The sequence below is a fragment of the Panthera leo genome, chromosome A1, assembly GCF_018350215.1.
Source record: "Panthera leo isolate Ple1 chromosome A1, P.leo_Ple1_pat1.1, whole genome shotgun sequence".
In the NCBI taxonomy this organism is placed as follows: Eukaryota; Metazoa; Chordata; class Mammalia; order Carnivora; family Felidae; genus Panthera; species Panthera leo.
Window position 1 is genome coordinate 56,597,789 of NC_056679.1, and position 20,206 is coordinate 56,617,994.

General features: G+C 33.7%; 1 long non-coding RNA gene across 2 annotated transcripts in view; it reads left to right on the plus strand.

Moving 5' to 3' along the window:
- Positions 1-4,321: 4,321 nt before the first annotated feature.
- The window catches only part of LOC122199341, a 166,160-nt gene continuing 150,275 nt past the window's right edge, over positions 4,322-20,206 (plus strand). For both annotated transcript variants that reach the window (XR_006193474.1, XR_006193480.1), the window contains exon 1: positions 4,322-4,432. This is a non-coding gene — a long non-coding RNA (uncharacterized LOC122199341). The remainder of the gene's footprint in view (positions 4,433-20,206) is intronic.

Below are 20,206 nucleotides of genomic sequence, written 5' to 3' on the forward strand. Positions count from 1 at the left end.
ATTTGCTAGTTCAGGGTATTCTTGAATTTGCTCTTGTTTTATTGGAATTCACATTAATTTGACTTATATGGTATAAAATACCTTTATATATATGACAAAGATAACTTATATGCTGTATTATTTGAGCCTTGATAGTTTAATTCATTTTGTAATATTTCTCATATTTTAATGATGATGCAAATTATTTATGACAAGTGCTTCTGTTTCAATTAGTTTTTGAATTTTTAAAACAATTCATCTGTTTCACTTGTGAGATGAATTAAATGGAATATTCCATAAACAAGTTGGGGAAGTTACCATGCAGTTCAATTAGTATTCTGTTGTTAGATTTGTTATACTATAAATCTTTCTTTGCATTTTACTAAGGTCTTGATGTCTAATAAGAAGACATCAAAAATATCAACATTTTCCCTTAACACTTAAAAATTATAAACACTGAAGATTTACTATCACTTGTCTTGCTTTAATAACAATCTGTATTTTATCTTAACATTGCCAATAATATTGTCTTTATTTTTCTATGAAAGTTGATGTTCTTCAGATTAATACTTTTATCAAAAACTTTTTAGTTTAAGTTTTGGTTTAAAATTAAAAACTGAAATTTGAGAGTATTAGTGACCATAAAACAAGATTGCAGTCTGTTTCCCAGTAAAACCTAATGAAATCACCCACTTGTAAACAAACTTTTATAAAAACTGAATTACATTCATTTTAGATACACATGATATTTCTTAAATACAAAGAGTCTATACCTTATTCAATCTTTGTTGTCTTGGGGATATAAAATATTGCCTCTACTCTATGTCCAGTTTTTAATTTCTTAACTACTGATGTTGCTCTTTTCTGAATCAGCTTTAATTTATCTTGCCTTCTTTGAAAATATGCAAATGACTTCTATATACCATTAAATAAAAGACTAGAATTTTAGTAAGTTTAATTTGCAGCAACAGTTTGCAATCTAAATTGAGAAGGCAAAGAACATCTTTATTAGGAAGGGCTCCCAAAACTGCTTACTGAGCAAACAGGCATAGTGTTTATCTAGATGCTGTAGTAATTCAGTGTGGGCCCAGAAACTAAAGAAACTTATTTTTATCTGACAAGCCAAGCACCAAATAGATGGACCATGGTTAAAAGAAAGAGAGATATTTCTGGGTTTATAAATATGAGTTATTATTTTTTTGAATAGTGAATTAATTCTTATCATTAATAGATTCAGTAAGCTATAAACTGTCTCAAACATTTGGTCTGCATCTATTCCTGGGTTCCCTCAGAAACTCAAAGCCTAAGCTAGGCTTTTATGCAAATCACTTACTTGGAAAAATCCAAGGACTAGGAGTAGAGGACTGAAAAATATTAGAAAGAGTCAATACAAGAGTGTGTTATCAAGCTGGTCCATCAGTGTGGCAGCTGGTTCTCAGTCCATCTGGGGATCTTTTAAGGGGTGCTGTAGGATGAAATTCACATTAGTCCACCTAAAGTCTGGAAGAGAAGGCCATTTTTGAGAATATCCCTTATTCACTGACTTTCTCTCGCATTATAGATACCTGTCATTAAACATTTGTCAATATCCGTAGAATATATGTCACTGAGACTGAAACAAAATAAAAACTATGGACTTCGATGATGTGATAATGTGATAATGTAGGCTCTCTCTCTCTCTCTCTCTCTCTCTCTCTTTTTAACCATGGTCCATCTGTTTAGTGCTTGGCTCATCCCAAATTCCCTCGATCCATAAACTTGCAGCCTCCCCCACTATCAACAGTGACATATTTGTCATGTAGTTTTAAAAGTATATATATATTTATTACTGAAATATGAATGAATCATAAACTATTTATTCTGAGGTACCAAGAATATTCCCCACAGGATAGACCAAATTCCATATGAAAATGTAAATATCTTCAACCTATAGTTAAAGCAAATGTTTCCTAGAGGAAATAAAGAGAATTGCAAGTTTTTAAGCAGATAATATTCGAAAGGAAAGCTTCTATTTATTCCTCATGAAGGACCTATTTATGTGGAATCATTATCTCTTTTTATATATGTAGTACAGCAGAGATCTGTGACTAGTGTAGACAGGATTTGCTTCTCTTTAATATCCATCAACTCATCTAAGCCGCTCAAGGTGTAGTTACTTTAAGATTGATTCATTAAGCAGTTCAAAGGCATCATCAAGAATTCAGATACACTTATTATTTCTCTCTTTTTACATAACAATTTTCCTTCAGAATATAGTGAGGATATTTTAGTTCCAGTTATTTTTCCATTAAAATATATTAAGCAGAATAATAAATCTGATGATTTTTTTCCTTTAAAAATTGAAAAAAAAAAAGAACCACCAATTTCCTATATATCCCACTGGCAGATTTCCAGTTCATTGGCAGGATCTGGGTCTCATATGTAAATCTAAATTAATCACAGGAGAGGGTATGTTTTTACACACCCTTAACAACAACCTAAAAAATATGACATTGGCTTTTGAACTGACTGTTAGGTCAAAGCTCGAAGGCCTTTGAGGAAATGGTACATTGAAGGAGGTCAAATTTTAATCAGAGTAAATGCAGAAGTTTAAAGACATTTGAAGACATTGTCATCAAGGCATTAACAAAGAGGGAGGAGGGGAACCTGGGTGGCTCAGTCTGTTAAGTGTCCACCTTCTGCTGAGGTCATAATCTCATGGTTTATGAGTTAGACCCCATGTCAGGCTCTGTGCTGACAGCGTGCCTCAGATTCTGTGTCTCCCTCTCTCTGACCCTTCCCCACTCACACACACTCTCTCTCTCAAAAATAAATAAACATTAAAAAAAATTTTTTAAGTTTAAAAACAAAAAACAAAGAGTGAGGAAATTATTTTTGGAAGTTATAGAAAGGAGAACCATGTTATAGTGTCAGAAAATGCAGCTAAATTGTCGCCTGTACTAACATGAAAAATAGGAAAATATACCTAATGACTTGATTATCTTAACTAAGGACATTCTAGGCAGAATGTTGAGGATACCACCTACCAATAGTTTATAACAAAATGAGTAAGGAGAGCAGTATACTAAAGAATTAGTTATTATGTATTGGAGTGAATTTGGAAGAGATGTAAAGGCCTCAGAATAATCTTTTCAGCCAACAAAGAGTTCTGAAAGTAAGCAAGAACCCTAGTGCAAAAAATAAAAACCACTGTGGGATTGTAAAATCCTTTGTTCAAAAAGATTTAAACGAGTAACTCAAACATTTTCAAATAGACCAAAGTCCTTCAGTGAACACTAAAGGTGTACCTTCAAGATCCTTTCTCTTACACAATGGGGATTACAAGAAATTAAAAAACATTGTCCTATATCAGCTTTACCCAGAGCTTGAATTAGGGAAGTATCTGTTTCAGATTTTCGGTTACTTCATTTTTCTGATTGAATATATTCTAATACCATTCGTTAAAAAACCTGCACATTTTTAAGAACTTTTTTTCCTGATGGAAGTTACCTACAGTTATAACTATAAGTGACAAAAAATATACAAAATGAAAACAGGCCTTTCTTTGGATTCCCAAACTTTTATGGCAGGAAACATAGTACAAAGTCAACTCTGTTGCAAACTCAGTTTTTTTATGAAAACTACAAAGTAGAATCAAAAGTGCAGATTCTACATACCAACAAACAAGATAAAAATCGCCAAATAGGACAGAACCCAAATTAAGAAACTAACAACATATGTCCTGCTGGATTTCAGAGGTGCTGTGAACATTGACTACTGTTGTTTCCCTTTTATCACTTTTTGAATGAGAATGTTCATAGTGGTTGCTCTATTGCTGTGACATTATTCAATGTTTTGGAGACGGGGGTGGGGGTTGGCAGGGAAGATACATATTTTTTTCTATTTAACTCCCAGATATTCTAAATAAGACAAATATAGCAAGACTTATACCAGAGGAATATATACTCATCTGAGCTTATAAATGAAGATAACTTCCAGACTTCCTATTATGATTCCATTACAGGATGAAGATTTGAGGGACTTGGGGGGAAGGATGCACATGTATTGCACGTGAGAATATGAATTATTGTGACTATAGAGTGAATGGTGAAAAATCATACTTTCAAAAGATTAGTGGAACAATATACCTATTGCCCCAAGGTCTCCTGCAATGTGACTTTGCCATTGCCCCATTAATAGGGAGGTCTTATTCTCTTCCCATTTGTATCTGGGTTGGCCTATGACTCACTTGAAACCAACAGAAAGTGACAGAAGTGAAGGTGAATGTGTTTGAGGCTATGTCATAAAAGATAATGCAACTTCTGTTGGGTTCACTAGGTAGGCCTCTTACTTCGGAACCCTGAATTGACAAGAGAAAATGTCCACTTCACTGAAGCCACCTTACTGTGAGAAAGCCCAAATTAGCCGAGAACACATGCAGAGGTCCTGAGGATGTGAGGATGTACAAAGAGAGGTAACCAACAAGCTCTCATAACTACAGAATTATAATCTTAATAACCTTTTATTCAATGTTACTCATAGTAATTTCACTTCTTTAATCCAACCCTGACTAATCCAAGCCATAATTCAACTTCTCATGGAACTTAAAAAAATCCAGATATATAAATTTAAAATTTTCTTCATAGATGAAAGCAATTTTTCATTCACTGATTAGGACTATTTATTGAGCATTTACTATGTACCTACTTTTATCTGTGCTGGAGATAAATTATCTGCCTTCATGGAGTTTACAGTCTGTTTCAGGACACTGGCAATAAATAAATATGAAATATAAGCCCAGGCAATCATAAGAGCAATGAAGAAGGCAAAGAACATATATTAGATGAAGAAAATAGAAATATAAGGGGTGATATTTTAGATAGTAATGGAGAAGGCTTTTCTGTGGTATCAACTGAAAAAGGTAAAGGATACAATTATTTAAGTATGCAGGAAGAAGCTTTCCAGAAGAAATAAAAAATGTATAACCCTGAGTTGTGAGCATACTTAGGATGTGCAAGGATTAACGAGGAGACAAGTATAACTTGAACATGTTAAAATGAGAATAAAGATAAGAGATGTAATACGCAGCCATGTAGATCACAGTAAGCCAGGTAGATGCATACATTTTGTTTAAAATCTAAGATAGCCCTTTGAGGTGTTTTGTTTAGGGCATTAAGATGAACTGATACTGTTTCAAGCAGGAATTGTTGAAAAGGACAATGAACAAGGGGCTAGAGAGCAAACAGATTATTTATGACTATCCCAGGAAAGTGTTGAGGGTGGCTTGGACCAGAGTAGTAGTCACAGAGGTATTGAGAAATGGTGATAATCTGGATTTATTGTATCCTTATAGCTTGGGTATGGAGGGGAAGCCAAACATCAGTAGTCAAATTGAACTCTAATAATTTATGCCTCATAAGTAACAAAAAGTGGAGATTTTTAGGGAGAGAGGAATTACTGAATGATGAAAGCTAAGATGAGAACATTGATAATGGAATCGTTTTAGGAGAGGGAAATTAAGAGTTTAGTTTTGGATATGTTATGCTTGAGATGTCTACTATGCCTCCATGTAAAGATATCAAGGAACAAGTTGGATATTCATGCTTGGTTTTCTCGCATTTCTGAAAGAATTTTGGATTGAAGATTGAAAAAAATAGATCTGTTCTACTTTTAAGTGGAATTTAAATCTATTGTTATATTATGGTTTACCTAGGTGATGACAGTAGGCATAGTGAAAGGAAGAGTTTCCAGAACTGAGCTCTGTAGTACTCAAATGGCTTGAAGTAGGAAAAGGAAGCATATTCATCAAAGAAGCCTGAAAAGAGAAGAAAGCTATGTAAAAAAATAAGTATCAGGAAATTATGATTTCCCAGAATCTAGATGAATATGTTTCAAGAAGGAAGTTGAGCTCAATTGCATCAGACATTGCTTGGAAATCAACAAAGATAAAGACCATTTGTCATGGTAAAATAAATTATATCCATAACCTCAGTGTGAGCATTTTTCAGTAGAGACACCGATGCATAAGACTTTTTGAAGTAGATTCAAGGAATAATAATAAGTGAAGTGGACTTAGTAATATAGGTATATCACTTCTGTTTTCTTATACTGTAATAAAGGAGATAGTTTTTTTTTTTAATTAAGAAGAGATTTTGCAGCAGCTTTTTAGTTTGATGAAAATGCTCTCATAGAAATGAACATTAATTAAAACAGAGGAAGGGAATAATTTCCAGAACACTGTCTTTGAGTAGAAATGCATTGTATCCCAGAGAGAAGACAGTGTGTTGTTGTAGCTGGACATAGTTTTAGAAGGAAATGATAATCCTCCTCTCATTTATTCTGTGGGGTATATGTATGTGTGTGTGTGTGTGTGTGTGTGTGTGTGTGAACTAAAAGATAATCAGGATAGAATAAAGGTAGAGAAAGAATTAAGGAGGAAGAGGGGATGTGGAACACATATATAGCACATTGAAAAATGAATCCCCAAGTGAAATATAATAGAAGGTTAGGTAGCAGAGATGCTTCCTATTTAAAATTTGTAGTTAGCAACCAACGGAATGGGAAAAGATATTTGCAAATGACATATTGGACAAAGGGCTAGTATCCAAAATCTATAAAGAGCTCACCAAACTCCACACCCGAAAAACAAATAATCCAGTGAAGAAATGGGCAGAAAACATGAATAGACACTTCTCTAAAAAAAGATGTCCGGATGGCCAACAGGCACATGAAAAGATGCTCAACGTCGCTCCTCATCAGGGAAATACAAATTAAAACCACACTCAGATATCATCTCATGCCAGTCAGAGTGGCCAAAATGAACAAATCAGGAAACTATAGATGCTGGAGAGGATGTGGAGAAACGGGAACCCTCTTGCACTGTTGGTGGGAGTGCAAACTGGTGCAGCCACTCTGGAAAACAGTGTGGAGATTCCTCAAAAGATTAAAAATAGATCTACCCTATGACCCAGGAATAGCACTGCTAGGAATTTACCCAAGGGATACAGGAGTACTGATGCATAGGGGCACTTGTACCCCAATGTTTATAGCAGCACTTTCGACAATAGCCAAATTATGGAAAGAGCCTAAATGTCCATCAACTGATGAATGGATAAAGAAATTGTGGCTTATATACACAGTGGAGTACTATGTGGCAATGAGAAAGAATGAAATGTGGCCCTTTGTAGCAACGTGGATGGAACTGGAGAGTGTGATGCTAAGTGAAATAAGCCATACAGAGAAAGACAGATACCATATGTTTTCACTCTTATGTGGATCCTGAGAAACGTAACAGAAGCCCATGGGGGAGGGGAAGGAAAAAAAAAGAGGTTAGAGTGGGAGAGAGCCAAAGCATAAGAGACTGTTAAAAACTGAGAACAAACTGAGGGTTGATGGGGGGTGGGAGGGAGGGGAAGGTGGGTGATGGGTATTGAGGAGGGCACCTGTTGGAGTGAGCACTGGGTGTTGTATGGAAACCAATTTGACAATAAATTTCATATTTAAAAAAAGAAAAAAAAGAAAAAATAAATAATAAAAATAAATAAATAAAATAAAATTTGTAGTTAAAAATGTAGAGGGAATCCAGTCAACATGAATGTGTAAATTCTTTCAGCTTTGAGAAACTTCTCTGATACATCAATGAAGTAGGTAAAGTTGAATTTAAATAAGGTAAATTATTTTACCCAATTATTTGATGGATCATGAACTCAGGTATACTAGGGAATCATGAGAATGGCAGATTTGTAGGTACAGAAATTAAAAATGTGTCAGCCTCACAGGATCAGAGATCATGGTGGGGTTGAAGAGTTTTAGCAATGAGGATACTTAAATTAATTCTATGATCATGAACTCAGGTATACTAGGGAATCATGAGAATGGCAGATTTGTAGGTACAGAAATTAAAAATGTGTCAGCCTCACAGGATCAGAGATCATGGTGGGGTTGAAGAGTTTTAGCAATGAGGATACTTAAATTAATTCTATGGAATAGAACACTTGACATTGGGATTTGGTATCAGTATAATTATTGGTTAGGAAAAGATGTGAGACAGAAATATTATAGTAGTAGATCGCCGAGGCAAAGAGTAGGATAAGATTTTTAAAGGTGAATATCCTGAGACATCTACCCAAAAGCAAAGGCATCCTTACTTGTACATTTTAAATTTATCATGTTTATATTTACCAATTGCTCCAAGATTGATAAATAGAGGAAGGGATAAACACTAGTACAATATCTATACTTTATTACATTCTAAAGCAAATACTGGGGATAAAAACAAGTATAAAATCCCTTTTTAAAATATTTTTTATTCCTTTGGGAAGAGAAAAGATAAAGATGCAGGAGACATCCTGAAGGGGGAGGAAGAAGAGCAAATTGCTGATTTGGCATTTTTATTATCTGTTCATGATGACCACCTTTTCAGTTGCCTAATAAATTTTATTTTGGTATTTATTGATAAGTTACCTCTTCCAGTAAGTTGGACACAATTCCAGAGTATCTACGCTTCAGATAGCATTACTAATAAAAAGTGAAAGGCTTATTTGAAATAGCAGCCATTAACAAAAAATCTGATCATATAATGTTCATTGTTAATATGCTCTTCTAGACATTTCAACAGAATGAGCTAAAAATGTCAGTTAAGGGGCGCCTGGGTGGCTTAGTCGGTTAAGCGGCCTACTTCAGCTCAGGTCATGATCTCGCGGTCTGTGAGTTCGAGCCCCGTGTCGGTCTCTGTGCTGACAGCTCAGAGCCTGGAACCTGTTTCAGATTCTGTGTCTCCCTCTCTAGGACCCTCCCCCGTTCATGCTCTGTCTCTCTCTGTCTCAAAAATAAATAAACGTTAAAAAAAAATTTTTTTAAATAAAAAAATTTAAAAAAAATAAAAAATAAAATGTCAGTTAATATACAGCTTGTTATTTTTATATTGTTTAGTGTCTAAATCCATGAATTTCTCATTTTTAATTTCATTATTATATTGACAACTTTCATTGACAGTGGAAGAACAATAATGTTTACGAACATTTGACACAATTTGGTTTCAGAATAAGGACTTCTATTTCAGCTTTCAGAATATTGACTTTTAAATGCTGTGTTCAGGGGCACCTGGGTGCCTCAGTTGTTTAAGTATCCAACTCTTGACTTCAGCTTGGGTCATAATCTCACAGTCATGGGATTAAGCCCTGTGTCAGGCTGTGCTGACAGCATGGAACCTGCTTGGATTCTCTCCCTCCCTCTCTCTCTCTATCTCTTTCTTTCTGCCCCTCTCTGACTCATGCCTGCTAGCTCCTTCTCTCATTCTCTTGAAATAAATAAACTTTAAATAAATAAATAAATAAATAAATAAATAAATAAATATGTGTTCAAACAAGGTAATAGTATGCCATGTGTGTATATATAATATAGATTAACACATATTAATTAAAAATCACACAGAATATTTTGAACAAATGTGACAAAATGTAAAATGTATTAACCAAAGAAAAAATCATACTGTATCTATAATATAGTTATTTGTAGTATCAATGAATATAAAATGACTGTCCCCGTATAGAAAATAATTGGAGCAATTTGTTCATTATTGTATTTTATTTATCAAATAATTATATGACAAAGACAAGGTAAAATTCATTAAAGAAAAATCATTACACAGACACTACTATAAAAAAGGAACTTGCCTCAAATGCCTGTTCTCTTTTTATTTTTTTTTTCACCTGAGGTATATGGCTGATAGGCTTTTCTTTTTCTTTTTTTTTTTTAATTTGGCTTTGCAGATGACATTTCCAAAAACCTACAACCTTCATCTTATTCCTCAAATGTATGTTTTTTCATACATTTATATTTTCAGGAGATATTTACTGAGCAGTTTCTAGATGTATGGCAAAAGTTTTAAATGAACTCAAATTTAAAATACACTGTTTTGTAGTTCACCGTATTTTTCAGAAATTGTATGTATGTATACATATGTATACATTTTATGTACTGTGCAATGAGTACATGCTTCAAAAACAAAACAAAACAAAATCCACCCCACAAAGAATCCTTGGTAACACAAATAAGGCCATGATCTTCCTTGCTACTGGTGTGGTGGGTACTGGTTTCAAGGACTTCACAGAAGAGATCATGTTGGAGCTCATTTGGCAAACAATGAGTAAAGCCAGCGTTAGAACTGGAGGATAAAGTTATTAGAAATACACAGAGACATCGATAAAATGTGGGAAAATAATTGAAAAACACCCAGTTGGAGCCAGGGACAATGTAGGAAATGTAGGAATACACCAGAAAATCTGGAACTGTTAAATATTGATAGCAACTTCAGTTGATAGACAGCCATAAAAGTGTTTTAATCTAAGTGGAAACATCAGCAGAAGACAGTAGAAGGGGGTGAAATTGGCAGTTTTCAAAGCATAATGGTGGCAAATGGAATGGCCTAGAGAAAGAAGATGAGGAGATCCTTCCTTAAGGCTGTGATGGAGCACAGAAAGATGAAAGAAAAATTATGAACATTGCCTAAAACAGGAGTGACTTCCTTCTCTGGGCTAGATCTTGGTATGGTATTATAGTAAGCAATGAAATAGGAGTTTCATAATACCTAAAACCACTCTCTATTAAAACATTTTCCTTCTGTTCCTTCATTCTCTGAGTATTCATAGGTAATAATCAATATTATATTTGTTGGGTTCAATCCTATTCCTTTCCCTAGAGTTCAAGCAGTCATCCATGAGACACAACTATATTTTGTGTGTGGGGTAGTGGGAGTGTATGAGATACTTCTCAGGTACCAAATTCTCATTCTCTGACCCCGTTTTTTGCCTGGTTTGTGTAAAAGGATGGACAATAATACTTGTATAGCTTAATCTGAGGAGGATCAATAGGAAGACATCTCTCTATTCTAAACCCTAAAGCAATATCCAATGAACAAGAAATGTTTTAAAAACCATTTGTTCCGATGTGTGCAATTAGTCAAAGAGAAAAAAAGACATTATCATTAATTAAAATATTTCTGTTTTTTAAGTTATCTCTACAGGGAGTAAAGAATGGTGAGTGCACATATGTTGCATGACAAGTGTTAAAAGAATTGTTTTTTTATTCCATAAATGTAATTTGACCATATTTACTCCAGAAGAAAAAATGGCTCACTACCGGGAGCAAATACCAGTATGCTCTCCAAGAAAAACATTCTGGGAAGATAGAAATATTCTTTACTCACATTGTCTAATAAAATAGCCATTATACACCTATGCCTATTAAAAACTTCAAATGAAACTAGCAAAACTAAGGAATTCAATTATTATATTTATCTTAATTTTAATTTTATAATATGACTATTAGTTTCTGGTTATAGCATGCTTGTGTTTCATATCTTTCTGAGAATGTAATTACACTCCTCTTGGGAACCTTTGCATTTCTACTCTGTTCTACACATGGGGCCTCATGGATTTCCCCTTTGATGGCTCTTTTTCATCCTTCATATTTAAGCTTAAATGCTGCCTTCTGAGAAAGGTCTTTCATAATACCTCAATCACTAACTTAATGTCATCTCCTTTATAACCACTAATCATTCTGTGTCTCTACCCAAGTATATAGTTTACTTCCGTAGTATAACTTCTGATATATCTTAATGAGTTATGAACCAGTTTACTTGATGTATGCATGTCTCAACCAATACAACATTAGATCAGGAGGGCACAGATCGTGCCTACCTAATCATCATCTCTAGTACCTCCCATAGAGCTTGCTAGTTTCGTAGGTACTCATGAATACTTGTTGAATAAATGTGGATTACTTTCCAATTTATCCTGTCAAACTATTTTCTATCTTCTCTGAAATATATTATTTTAAATGTTATTTAAAAAAATATAACTTAATTTTCAACCAGAATTTAGTTACAAAGGAAAAAATGAATAAAAACTGTCTCAAAGGCATCTCTCATGTACTACATTCTATTTACAATGCCTTCCTCCTCTATGACAGCCAAATTCTTCTTCCCATTCTCTCTTCAGCCCATTTCTATTTGGCTTTGCCTCTCACCATTCCACCAAATTGTTTTTATCAACATTGTAGTCAAACTCCACACCAAGATAGATATACTGTGACCCTTATGCTTAAGGTCTGGAACCCCTCACTTTCATTGGTTACTTCTATCTCTCTAATTGGGAGTGGTCCTAGTTTAAGTATATTTACATAACATTTGGAAAGGTGAAATATTTTCTCTCACATAGTTAGGAACAGTGCTTCTTCCTTTTGATATTTCTCCTTCATACTTCTTGATTTTGAGGACAAATGTCCGGAGTGTTTTGGAAATGCAGCCAAAGGCAAGTTGATTTGGAGAAACATTGAATTTTAGTTTAATAGGGTTGTTTATAATTGTTTGTAATTACTTCTGTATACATAGGGTTATTTCTGGCAAAAGTGGTATAGGACTACCTTCAAAGGATACTTTCTCACCCACTATGCGTCACCTGGAGTTGTGATATAAGGGTGCAGGTGAATTGCAGGCTCTGCACCTGGTATCTGGAAGTATGTAGGCAACATATAAGATACAAGTCTTAAAATATACGGTGCCAGATGCTAGACTGTGGAAATTTTATCCAGTCATCAAATGTGGATCATTGCAAGCAGTGTTTTAGTTCTTACGGATACCTAGTCAAAATGAATGTTCTCACCTGTCAGGAATACACTTGATGATGTAGTACAAACAAGTGTATATACACTGCATTTTCTTTTCCCTATGTGAATTGTGAAAACAGAATTCATCAGAAACTATGTTTGTAGGGCCATAACATAAGCAGTAAATACATCTGTATGTGAGGTAAAATTTTAATGAATCTCTACTTACTGGATTGAATCTGAGTCTATCTAACACATCATACCCTAAACAAACAGTATTGTGGCTCTACCCTGCAGTAATATTGCCTGAAAAAATAAGTATTCCAGGAATAAAACTTCAAATATTTATCAATAACTCAATGCACATTGCATAAAATTAATTTAATTAAAAATTAGGTTACTTGATAGACTATAGTGACAACTTTATTTGAATTGTTTTCTCCCTTAATTTCAAATTAATATAAGAATTATTGGACAGATTCACATATTACTAATAAAAAATAAAAAATATAAAAAAAGAAAGAAGACTGGCAGAAACTTCAAAGCCAAACTCTTATATATGTCCACAGAAACTATGAATTTTGTTGTCAAAATTTATGAAAAAACTTTTTTACTAAGCGATAAAAATAAAGACCAACCAGTTGGAGAAAAGACCGAGGTCTTTACTTTCTCTTCAGAATTAATACCGTAATATTCTTGGGATATAAAGATAGTGAACAAAGAGTATGCAGCCAAAATTGTACAGAAAAGATATATTACAGATTTATATCAAGCAGCTACTTAAAAATAAAACCACTGTATTATTTTCTCTGGATTTAGTAATATTTGTCATATATGCCAAAGAAGTCTGTTATCTGATGCAAACTCTTTTCTCATTATAAATAAATATGTAACATTGCACCTAATTGCAAATTCAAGGATTTATATTGTTGGATAATGTAAACTTCTACCACCAGCTCTGGAAGCAACTATGGTTCCATGCAGCTCCAGTTAAGGAGTGACTGAGTCCTCACAGAAGCTTTTGCTGTTTCCCCCTCCTTTCTTTGGGATATACTTTCTATATTTGACTTCAGGGCACAGCAATCCGGTGGTTTTCTTCCTACTGTACTCTTAATACTTTTTCTTCTCTGTTTATCCCCACTGTCTTTGAGATGTTATCCAGTCTGGGGACTGGATCAACACCATCAAAATGCAACACAACTGGTATTTTGAAACACTTAAAGTTACACTCCCAGGCAAGAACTCCAGAGTTCTAGATCTTTTTTTTTTTCCTAACCCCACTCCTACAGGTATCCAGTCTTAATTAATGGCAACTCCTTACTAGTTATATCTTGCTTTGTATCTTTGATATTCCATGATTTTTTTTTTGAAATATCTCAAACACATCAGGCAGTTTTCCTCAGAAAACTGGTATTTTCACTATGTTTAGAATACTGTATATCCCTAATACACAGATTACTCAGTACTTTTCAAAATTCAGTCTTTATTCAAATACCACATTTTCTTTTTTTTTTTTTAAAGCTTATTTATTTATTTATTTTGGGTGAAAGGGAGGGACAGAGAGAGAGGGAGAGAAATTTCAAGCAGGCTCTGTGCTGTCCATGCAGAGCTCAGCATAGGGCTTGAACTCACGAACTGTGACATCATGATCTGAGCCAAGATCAAGAGTCTGACACTTAACCAGCTGAGCCACCCAGGCACCCCCAAATGCCACATTTTCAGTAAAGCCTACCTGACTATTTAAAATTGAACACCCTATCTTAACAGAACTTAATCCCTTTTTATGATTTATTACCCCATCCAATATGTTTATTTTTATATAGTATATTTGCTTATTTTTATGTATTTTTTGTTTATCTCCTCCCATTATGATAGGGGTAGGGCTTTTTTATTTGTTAATACTGATTTTGCAATATGTACAGTCATGCCTCGCACACTGAACTTCTTGAATAAATAATTTTTGAATGGATAGTAAATACATTTAAGCTATTGGTCACTTATTTATTTCCCAAAGGTTATTTTTTGTGTACCTTTATTCTAAAGATATGTATCTTAACTTTGAAAAGGTAGATAGAGAGCCATTTAAAACCTCTGTAATGAATGATAATATTCCATTTACTTATGTGATATGATGTTGATAAGTTTTCTAAAATTATACCTATATAATTCCTCATTCTGAAATCTAAATAGCAACAATAGAGAAATTACACATCAATCATAGAACCATATGTACCTGATCAATTTATATATGCCATATGTCATATATATGGCATAACATACACATGTTATGACCGTAGCATCTATACAGAGGTAATAATGAACATTGAATGAACCCTGGGTGTCTCAGGATATAATTAAGGTAAGTTTCACAATCATTATCCCTGAAAAGATATCTGAAAGGTTGTGTAACTGGAGCTAATCCAAGAATTGAGATCCAATCTAGTCTTATTTCAATTGTTGATGTGTAGTATAACTAATTGGAAATCCCAGAGAAACCTTATAATTGATTTCCCATTTATGATATTATGCCCTTATAAGATTGTTAAGATATACATTTGTAAGTATATCTATACCTTCCTTAGTAAAAAAATAAATAAAATATTTATCTAGGCAAAGCATTCCCAAGGGCAAGCATATTTGCTTTGTTTTAATGCATAAATTAGTTTTCATTTTGAAAGCTCTTGTAACATTTTATTCAAAAGTGTCTTTTCCTAATAGGGACCTTTAATAATTTAACTAATATAAAAATAATCTTGGTACTTCCTTACAAAAATCATTTTTAAAAAAGTCATTTTGTTACTTTTCATTGATATCTTTTTTAATCTGATATTTTTGCAGATATTTAATAGAAACTTGATTTGAAAATTGTGCTTTAAAAAAAAGCCAAGAAAGCAAAAAAATGACTGATGATATCTGATATTACAGTGGACTAAAACATAATGCACTTTAATAATAACTTTTTATAATTACATAATAATTATATTAATTGATTATAACATCTTAATATATAGCAATAGCTAATATAATCAATATGTATTAATGGTTGTAATAATAATTAGTGAATATTATTGTATGAACTTAATAATTATTGATTAATAAATATTTAATATTTTTAAATGACATACCTTATCTTTATTTGTAATCTGTTTATCTAGTTTATCTAGTTTGGGAATGAATTTTTTCTTACCCCCATAATATTAGTTAATCAACTTTAACCCTTTTTCTGTTTCAGAACTACTTGTGTTAGATAGTACACAAAATATTAACTCTCAAAATACTGTTCCTCAAAATCTCAGTAAAACATATCCACAATATTGCCTGGGCCTGTATATTTTCAAAATTTAAAATTTCACTAATGTTTATGGGATTACTCACTTTTCATTTTTCCTTTACCAATTTAAGCATTTTTTTATTTTTAATAAATTAATACATCTTGTGTAAATTTTCAAAAAATTTGGATATTAATATTTATAATATTCCTTTATCATGTTTTAATGTTGTGACTGTTTCCCTCCTATTCTGCAGTTTTATTTTAAATGCCTTTTTTTCCTGACATTTCTTGTTAGTCTGTTTTATTACTAATATGTTGCAAAGTATCAGCTTTCAGCTTTACTGATCAAATTTTTCTTGCTATTTATTTCACTTATATCTTCTCATATCTTTATTATTGCATTTTTCTGCTTTTCTGTTTACTCTTTGTTTTTTACCAGCTCTTGATTTGAACATTTTAGTGCATATAATTTTTTTTGTTTTTACTTTCATGTAAATATATTTAAAGTGTCTTATTTCCCTTGTGATATTGCTTTACCTGTGTATATTAGTTATCTGTTGATGTTAACAAATTAACCCACTTAACGGCTGAAAACAGCAAACATTATTTCGAAGTTTATATTATTGTTATTATTGTTATTGTCCAGCTAGTAGCGGGGGACACAGTCTCTTTTGAAGTAATTACTGGAAAGTATCTGCTTCAAAGCCACCAACATAGTTACTGGCAGAATTTAGTCCTTTGTGGCTTATTGGACATTGATCTCAGTTCCGTGCTATCTTGGCCAATTCATGGTGCAGCTTACAACATGGCAGCTTGCTTCGGTAATCAAGCAACACATGCAGGTAACATGGAAGCCATTGTCTTTTTTGATATTAATCTAGAAATAGTGTCACCTTTGTCAGGTTTTATTGTTAAGAAATGAGTCACTGCATCCAGTTCACACTCAAGAACAGGGCGTTACACATTGCCATGTATGCCAGGAAGTGGAAATCACTGGGAGCCTTGGTTGAAGTGCTTCATACCTGGTGTTTCACTGATTTCGACATGTATTCTTCAAGTGGCATTCAACTCTATGTATCTTTTAATTGGCCTAAGGATTGTTTTTCTTTATATTAAGGATGATTTGTTTATATTTTTAATTTTAAATCCAGATATATAGGATTTTTAAATAGCTATCATGTGTTTATTATTCCTTTTCCTTCATTTATGGTCCTTGAAAGCCTGACCTCAAAATTGTTTATGGCTCTTGTTTTCCATTTCTGTTCCTCTTTTACTCAGCATATGCTTCTTTATGGCCTTTATATTGATTAAATATACTTTATACTATTTTAGTTGATAGATTTATAAGATATCATACCCTCCTCCTTTTAAAATGATACTAATAAATCTAAAGTATAGCAATAAATAACTCTTTATAATCCCTAAACATTTAACACTTTGAAAGAGGAACCCTTACAAAATGCTTCAATAGTTTCAAATTGCCGTGTATTATAGGGAATGATTTAAAGTTACTGGAGCACTTTATTTCTTTTAAATGTTTCAGTTTGGAATTGAATAAAAGAGCGTTTGAGCATATATTCATTACTGAGAAAATATTCCTTAAATAATTTCAGATGTAGTCTTGCAACCTAAATAAAAAGCGGGGAATGAATAGGAGACTTCATTCAGTATGTGAGCTCAGGATACTTTTTTGCTCCTATCTGTTAGTTTTGGAATAAATTCATTCTCATTTTGAATGTTCCTCCTCTAACATTTTATATTATAAAGAGAATTTTTAAGGTGCCTGTGTAGCTCAGTCAGTTAAGCATCTGACTTCAGCTCAGGTCATGATTTCACAGTTTGTGGATTTGAGCCCTGTGTAGGGCTCTGTGCTGACAGCTCAGAGCCTGGAGCCTGCTTCAGATTCTGTGTCTCCCTTTCTCTCTGACCATCCCCCATTCACACTCGGTCTCTCATAAATGAATAAATGTTAAACACTTTTTTAAAAAGAATTTTATAGGGGCGCCTGGGTGGCTCAGTCGGTTAAGCATCCGACTTCAGCTCAGGTCACGATCTCGCGGTCCGTGAGTTCGAGCCCCGCATCGGGCTCTGGGCTGATGGCTCAGAGCCTGGAGCCTGCTTCCGATTCTGTGTCTCCCTCTCTCTCTGCCCCTCCCCCGTTCATGCTCTGTCTCTCTCTGTCTCAAAAATAAATAAACGTTAAAAAAAAAATTTAAAAAAAAAAGAATTTTATAGCCATCTAGTAATGGAGAGAAAATATGTTTTTAACAATTTCTCTAACTTTTCTTGAAAATGTGTGTGTATTGCCATATCATTAAGAATACAAGAAGTTGGATGTGTTTAACTCTGTAATTTCTAGTGAAGATCTATGGCATTTTAACTTGAATGCAGGGAACAATTCTGTAAAATCAAACAATAAAAATATTATTTTCAGTTGCAAAGTAAGTTGGGATTAATTCAGTTTGGACTGAAGGCTAGACTACACCACACAGAAGTTGGATTTACTAACTGTTCAATTCATCTAGCCAATTTGGCAGGCCTAACTGAAAATTTGTATCTAAAAACATCACTCTGAGATTTTTAAAAAAGAGTCCTTCCGGGTTCAATTATAATAAAGTTTCCAAATATCAATTTTGCACTTTTTCTAAGTATTAATTTAGGCAATGAAGCATAAATTTTTCTAAAACCAAGAGAGAAATTCTGTGAGTTTTGAAGAAATAAACACGCAAGGTTTCTGGAGCATGTTAACTTCTTCCCTTCTGAAACTCTACTACAATGAAGAGAAGAGATAGTGGAAGGGAAGCGATTACCACACAATTCTACTAAAATTGAACTCTATTTTGAGGTAACTTTAGATTTGCATGTAGTTGTTTTAAGAAATCATACAGAGAAATCCATTGTGTCCTTTACCAAGTTGCTTCCAATCATAACATTTTTTATATTAATTTTATTTTTTTAATTTACATCCTAATTAGCATATAGTGCAACAATGATTTCAGGAGTAGATTCCTTAATTCCCCGTATACATTTAGCCCATCCCCCCTCCCACAACCCCTTCAGTAACTCTCTGTTCTCCATATTTAAGAGTTTCTTGTGTTTTGTCCCCACCCCTGTTTTTATATTATTTTTGCTTCCCTTCCCTTATGCTCATCTGTTCTGTGTCTTAAAGTCTTCATATGAGTGAAGTCATATGACATTTGTCTTTCTCTGACTAACCAAAGAGGTGAAAAATCTATACACTGAAAACTATAGAAAGCTTATGAAAGAAATTGAAGAAGACACACAAAAAAAAAATAAAATGGAAAAAGATTCCATACTCCTGGATAGGAAGAACAAACATTGTTAAAATGTTGATACTACCCAAAGCAATCTACATATTCAATGCAATCCCTATCAAAGTAACACCAGCATTCTTCACAGAGCTAGAACAAATAATCCTAAAATTTGTATGGAACCAGAAAAGACCCTGAATAGCCAAAGCAATCTTGAAGAAGAAAACCAAAGCAGGAGGCATCACAATCCCAAATTTCAAGCTATACTACAAAGCTGTAATCACCAAGACAGTATGGTACTGGCACAAGAATAGACACTCAGATCAATGGAACAGAATAGAGAACCCAGAAATGGACCCACAAATGTATGGCCAACTAATTTTTGACGAAGCAGGAAAGAATATCCAATGGAATAAAGACAGTCTCTTCAGCAAGTGGTGCTGGGAAAACTGGACAGCAACATGCAGAAGAATGAACCTGGACCACTTTCTTACACCATACACAAAAATAAACTCAAAATGGATGAAAGACCTCAATGTAAGACAGGAAGCCATCAAAATCCTCGAGGAGAAAGCAGGCAAAAACCTCTTTGCCACAGTAACTTCTTGGCCGCAGTAATTTCTTACTCAACACGTCTCTGGAGGCAAGGGAAACAAAAGCAAAAATGAACTATTGGGACCTCATCAAAATAAAAACCTTCTGCGGAGCAAAGGAAACAATCAACAAAACTAAACGGCAACCGACAGAATGGGAGAAGATATTTGCAAATGACATATCAGATAAAGGGTTAGTATCCAAAATCTATAAAGAACTTGTCAAATCCAATCATAACATTTTGCAAAACAGCAAAAACTGTCCTTTGTAACAAGGAACCCTCACATTGGCCTTTTAGAACAGTATCCACCTGTCCCACCTCCAGACTTGACTTAGCCCCTGGCAACCACTAATCTGTTCCCCGTTTCTATAATTTGTCATTTCAGGAATTCACTATAAATGGAATCATACAATATCTAATCTTTATTTTTATTGTTGTTTTTTTCACTCAGCATAATTCTCTGGAGAGTCATCCAAGCTGTAGTGTGTATCTGTGTTCTATTCC